The sequence below is a fragment of the Nelumbo lutea genome, chromosome 2 (assembly GCF_056320005.1).
Source record: "Nelumbo lutea isolate HS-2025 chromosome 2, American lotus-T2T, whole genome shotgun sequence".
Classification (NCBI taxonomy): Eukaryota; Viridiplantae; Streptophyta; class Magnoliopsida; order Proteales; family Nelumbonaceae; genus Nelumbo; species Nelumbo lutea.
This window is the reverse complement of record NC_142685.1, coordinates 79,929,400-79,935,091: the sequence shown is the minus strand read 5'-3', so window position 1 is coordinate 79,935,091 and position 5,692 is coordinate 79,929,400. Positions and strand designations below refer to the sequence as shown.

The following is a 5,692-nucleotide window of genomic DNA, read 5'->3' as shown; positions in this document are numbered from 1 at the left end:
ACTGCTCAAAAGGTTTTAGATACTGGGCTGTATTGGGCAACCCTATTTAGAGATGCATACTTATTTTGTAAAAATTGTGAAAGATGCCAACAAACAAGTGCATTATCTCGCAGGAATGAGATGCCCCAAACCCCCATTCTTGCCTGCGAAATCTTTGATGTTTGGGGTATTGATTTCATGGGACCCTTTCCTCCCTCTTATGGTTTTGCTTATATACTTTTGACAGTTGATTATGTCTCAAAATGGGTGGAAGCAAAGGCCACCAGGACTGATGATTCTAAGTGTGTTGTAGGGTTTATCAAATCTAACATTTTCAGTAGGTTTAGCATTCCTCGAGCCATCATAAGTGATCAAGGGACCCACTTTTGCAATAGAGCCATTGAAGTCTTGTTAAGGAAGTTTGGGGTGCATCACTGAATCGCCACTGCTTATCACCCCCAGACGAATGGACAAGCTGAAATTTCCAATAGAGAAGTAAAGTCCATTCTAGAGAAGACGGTGAATCCAGGAAGAAAGGATTGGAACCTACATCTAGATGACGCATTTTGGGCATATCGAACAGCACACAAAACACCAATAGGGATGTCCCCTTACAGGTTGATTTTCGGCAAATTTTGCCACTTGCCAGTCGAAATTGAACATAGAGCCTATTGGGCAATCAAACGCTGCAATATGAACATGGAAGAATCTGGCAAGGCAAGGAAGCTACAATTGCAAGAGCTGGAAGAGTTGTAGTTAGAAGCATATGAGAATTCAAAAATCTACAAAGAGAAGACCAAATTGTTCCATGATAATCTACTTTTGAGAAAACAATTTATAATTGGACAAAAGGTTTTATTGTACAATTCTCGACTCCAACTCATGCCAAGTAAGTTGCATTTTAGGTGGATGGGTCAATTTGTCGTTACTAATGTGTTTCCTTACAGTGCAGTAGAGATCAAAAGTCTCAATACAGGCAAGGTTTTCATGGTGAATGGGCATCGATTGAAGTTGTTCCATGAGGATGCAAATGTCTCCTCTATGATAGACATCTCGTTAGACCTTCCTCGTTATTCATCAAGTTAAAGAAGAAAATGAGGGCATCGAGCATAACGGCATTAAACAATTACGCTTGTGGGAAGCAACCCATTATGTTTAGTTAATTTTGTTATTTTGTTTGGTTTCATTTTTGTGTTTAGCAGTTGATTTTATATCTAAAGGAACCCAACAAGGCGCACAGGGAAGTTCCCCCAAATCCTTCTACTATATGCATAATCACATACATTGGGGACAATGTATAACTTAAGTGTGGGAGGATTAGAGAAATCTTGTGGAATTTGGGATAACCCTAGCATGCTTTGATCATCACTTCTTGACTTTGCCTTTTGAAATTTTTGTTCCCTGGAAACTTATCCTTGAATGATTTCGACTTATCAGGAATCATGTGCTTAGGCTGAATAGATAGGATAGGATGCAAGCATGAATAACTGAATTTTTTTTTTTTACTGCATATGGTACCTCATTATTTTAATCAATCAATAGGCAATATGCATATAAATTGTCCACATAAGGGCCTGATTGATTTTCACATAAATATCTGTCAAAAATGGTTTGATTATTCTAGAACTTGTTGTGTTAGGCATGTTGAGACAATGGTCAATGGGTTCATGGATCAGATGGTGATGCCTTGTGATTTGTTCTTGTGCATCAAAATATTATAATAATAATAATAATAACAATAATAATGATAATAATAATAATAATAATAATAATAATAATATCGTGACTAATGTGAAATCAAGCATAAAATGCACTCACATCTAGAAACGAAAGCAATGGTGAGATGGAGCATAAAATGCACTCACCCTAGAATCCCAACCCCATTCTCACCTTCAAACCCTTAGAATTCATACTAAGTGGTGGAGATGTGATATATAGCAAGCTTATGGCAATAACACACCTTATTTTGACCTAAGAAACAAAGAAAGATAATTGAATCTGGCTGAATTGGTTTGATAAAGCAATGGGAAATTGTTCAGTCCAAGAAGGTCCAACCGGTTGAAGGCTTGTTTCCTTTACTGTCGATTTAACTTGAGACCATGAGAAATGGAGATTTGAGATCACTCTCGAACAAGTTAAAAGGAAAAAAAGAAATGCAAAATGGGAAGGTTACCAAGTCTAGACCAAAGCATGCAGGCCTTATGTTGAGAGAAAGAAAGATTAAAAATCAGTGGGTAGTTTCTTTTGTTATGCTTGAATTTTGCCTTGCCCGAGGACGGGCAAAGTTTAAGTGTGGGGGGATTTGATTAAACTAAAAATGACCCTATTTTTATCCCCTAATATTCACTCTTTTACATTAATTTAGCACTTAAATGAACTCATTATTCTTGTATTTCGATTCAAAGCAAGAAAGAAAGCAATTGGAAGAAAACAAGGCAATTCGGATGATTTTGCACAATTTCGAAAACAGTAAGTAATCTGGGCATAACTCTCAATTTCAGACTCTGAATTGGATAATTCAAGAGGCATCAGAAAGATGAAAGAAATGCCCACAACTTTTATGTTTTGGGTTTTGACAAATTCGTTCGAATTGAATACGAAACCAGGCCCAAAGTCGGAGCAAGTTCGCTGCCAGGCCCATTTCACAACTGACGCCCAACTCGCAGAAGAGCCTTGTAGCAGCCCAAGTTTTTAAAGTAGCCCAACTCAAATTCAAGAGCCAAGTGCCACAATTTCAAATATAACCTCCAGAAAGAGAGTCTTATTAGATTTAAAATTCTTGAATATAATCCTATCAAGATAAGAAGAATGGATTAGATCACTAGATAAGATATAGGATAGGATTAGTTCAAAACAAATCAGAACTTTCTAATTTGAGGTTAATCTCCTAGAAGGAGTTGGAGAGAGCCCCTCCTCCTAAAGCTATATAAAGGGGGGCATACCAGCTTTAGGCATCACTGAAGCATCCAAGAAATCATCAAGCAACTCAAGCTACCAAGAAGAGAAGTTCGGCCTATTGAAAAGCAAAGAATGGAGGGATCGAAATTCATGAGCAGCTAAGCTTTTCTTTTCTAGTTCAAGGGGGGGGTTCGATTGTGTAATCGTGAGGTTCTGTATTTAATTCAAGTTCTTGCTTTTTAATTCAAGTATCCATTGGTTCTTGTGCATATCCTCATTAGATGTTAATGTTAATTAGTCTGACAAATTAATTAATGTTGATTTTTCTACTGCTATCCATAGTTCGGTGATCCGTAGTTGTCACGAATAATGGTACAAGTAGCAATTAGGTTAATATCTTTCTGGGTCAATTGTTCGTAATAGCCTTTGACCAATGTATTGACATGTTTTAACCTAAAGGGAATTGATGGAACAAAATTCGATAATTGCAGCTATCTCAATTATTGTTATTTTGGTTTAATTGTTTTCACAAAGCTTAATGCTATCATTAATTGATATGGAACGCTATCGTACCCAGTTGACTAGTGATAAGTGTTGATCGAATGTTGGGTTTGGTCAGCTGAATTAGGAAAACACAATGTTTATTATGGCTATCCTAATAAATTTATGGTTAAATGCTTGAATTGCAAGACTGCCGAAGTCTACCTATGATCGATGACCAATTGACTAACCCAAACCCTTGAATCAGAATTCGGTAAGACTGATTTCATCTTGTTAGTTGAATTTGCTATTGCTTTCTTGTTTTTTTTAATTTTAGTTATTTAATTTTCCCACTCAGTTATATTATTCATTCATCTAAGAGATTATTGTTTAGCTCCCTGTGGGATTCGACCTAGTACCACTATTACTACAAAAAATTTATTGTGGAACTAGCATTAATTTTGAGGGCTTCGACAACCCGTCTATCATGGTCCTAGCTTATGGTTTTCCAATTAACGAGAGAGCCTGAAATGAAAATTGATGTGTTGGAGTTCTTTGGGTCTCTGAACAAGGTAGCAGGGTCTGGTTGGTCAAATAAGGCTTGGATGATGGATGTTCGTGATAGGTGAGATTTTGATTAATAAGATTCGTTAAAATAGAATCAAAACTTGATATTAGGTCAAACAAGGGAATTTTGGGATAAAATTTGGTGGGTAGGTATGGATTGGGCTTATGAGGCTATTGAAAGGGTTTGATCATGTTAGGTATGTATAGATCATGGGTTTTAGGTTTGAGGAGCGTCGTAATGTTATATGCATCAAAATGGAATCTCTGATGGATGATTGGCTAAATCTAGGATTTTTAGGGTTGAAATTTTGTGTGATTGGTTATTTATGGATTTTGTTTCACGTGATGGAGTTTAGTCAGGGATAAAGTATGGTGATGTGGCATAGTTAAGACAATTGAAAGGAATCATGTAGATTTAACGATGGATTTATGAGCATTTGCGCTAAAATTTGGCTTATTAGCATTTTGGCATGTTTTAAAGTGGCTGGCATGGTCCTATCAAGCATCCAGAATGTAGGAGATGGGTTAAAGAAGGGATTGAGCAAAAATTGGGTGCTAACAAGGAATATAATATGTCAATTCGTGAGACTGCAACAACTAATCAGTGTATGATTACAAGAATTTTTTTATGCACCTGAAATCAATTAGTTCTATGATAACCATGAGGACATATATCAATTTATTTGTATTGTTGCCCATTAGTTTGTTATTTTTAACTATGTAGCTCTCATATGTAATGACAACCAATGATTCATTTTGCTTTTGAAGTACCAAAATTCTATGTTGGGCCATGGACCATCAAATTCCTAACTCCAGTATCAGCCATGGATACCAACAAAGTACTCAATCTCAAAGTTAAGTAGTAGATATGTAAAGGTATCAATGCACCGAACCTGTTTTTCCTTTACAATTTTCTTCTCAAAAGGATATGCTATTTTCATCAATTAATGCTTGTTCTTTTAAATTTTCCTTCATCCAAGAACAATTTCCCAATTCATTCATTTATGCAAAAGTTTACTATTAAATTTCAATTATATTGCATTGCAAATATATCATTTAAACATCTGTTATTGGAAAAAAAGTAACAATATTGAATGTAGCGACTTGTTCGAGGCTATTTTCAAAATGGAGTGGATTTGATAGGCATGGAGAATCGTTGACTGATATTGCCAACTGTAAGTGTCAAAAAATGGCTCATTTGCCACTTGGGCTAGAAATCGAGTCGCAACCCATCAATAATGGAAAAGGAGGTGATGGGATCTCCAATAATGGCATCAAAATCATTTTGGGTAAATAGTAACTCCATTTGCCCGAGGCATTGGCTAACCAGTTTGAGTAAGACTTGGATGGGATAGGAAAATAGTTAGGCACCCTCTCCCGGGTCCAAGAGGTGGGGTCCACATGGGGTCCAAACAAGCATAACAACAATCAATTAATCAAATGAAAACATGCTAATAATCCACTAACTCACACATTAGAAACAACAAGCATCTACACAGTATTTATTTAATTCAAATTCCAATGAACATAAAAACATAAACACGAAATAAGATCTACCTAATCGATTATCAACCTTCATAAGAATATTAACTTTCAATACAGTACAATTTTTATTAATTTAAATGTAATCATCAAAACAAATTGAAAAAAAAAATCAAACTAATTGAATAAAAATTCTAACAGCAAACATAAGAACAAAAGGAAAAAGAAAGGAAATTAGTTTAATCTTAGCAAATTCGACGATAGCTTTGAGAATGTTCATGATGGG

The 5,692-nt window shown here is 35.7% G+C and overlaps 1 non-coding gene across 1 annotated transcript; it reads right to left on the bottom strand.

The window, feature by feature from the left end:
* Window positions 1-5,017: 5,017 nt before the first annotated feature.
* On the bottom strand, window positions 5,018-5,137 carry LOC148871628 (small nucleolar RNA snoR86). The gene has a single exon (XR_016108363.1). It is a non-coding gene; the product is annotated as a small nucleolar RNA snoR86 (small nucleolar RNA).
* Window positions 5,138-5,692: the final 555 nt, after the last annotated feature.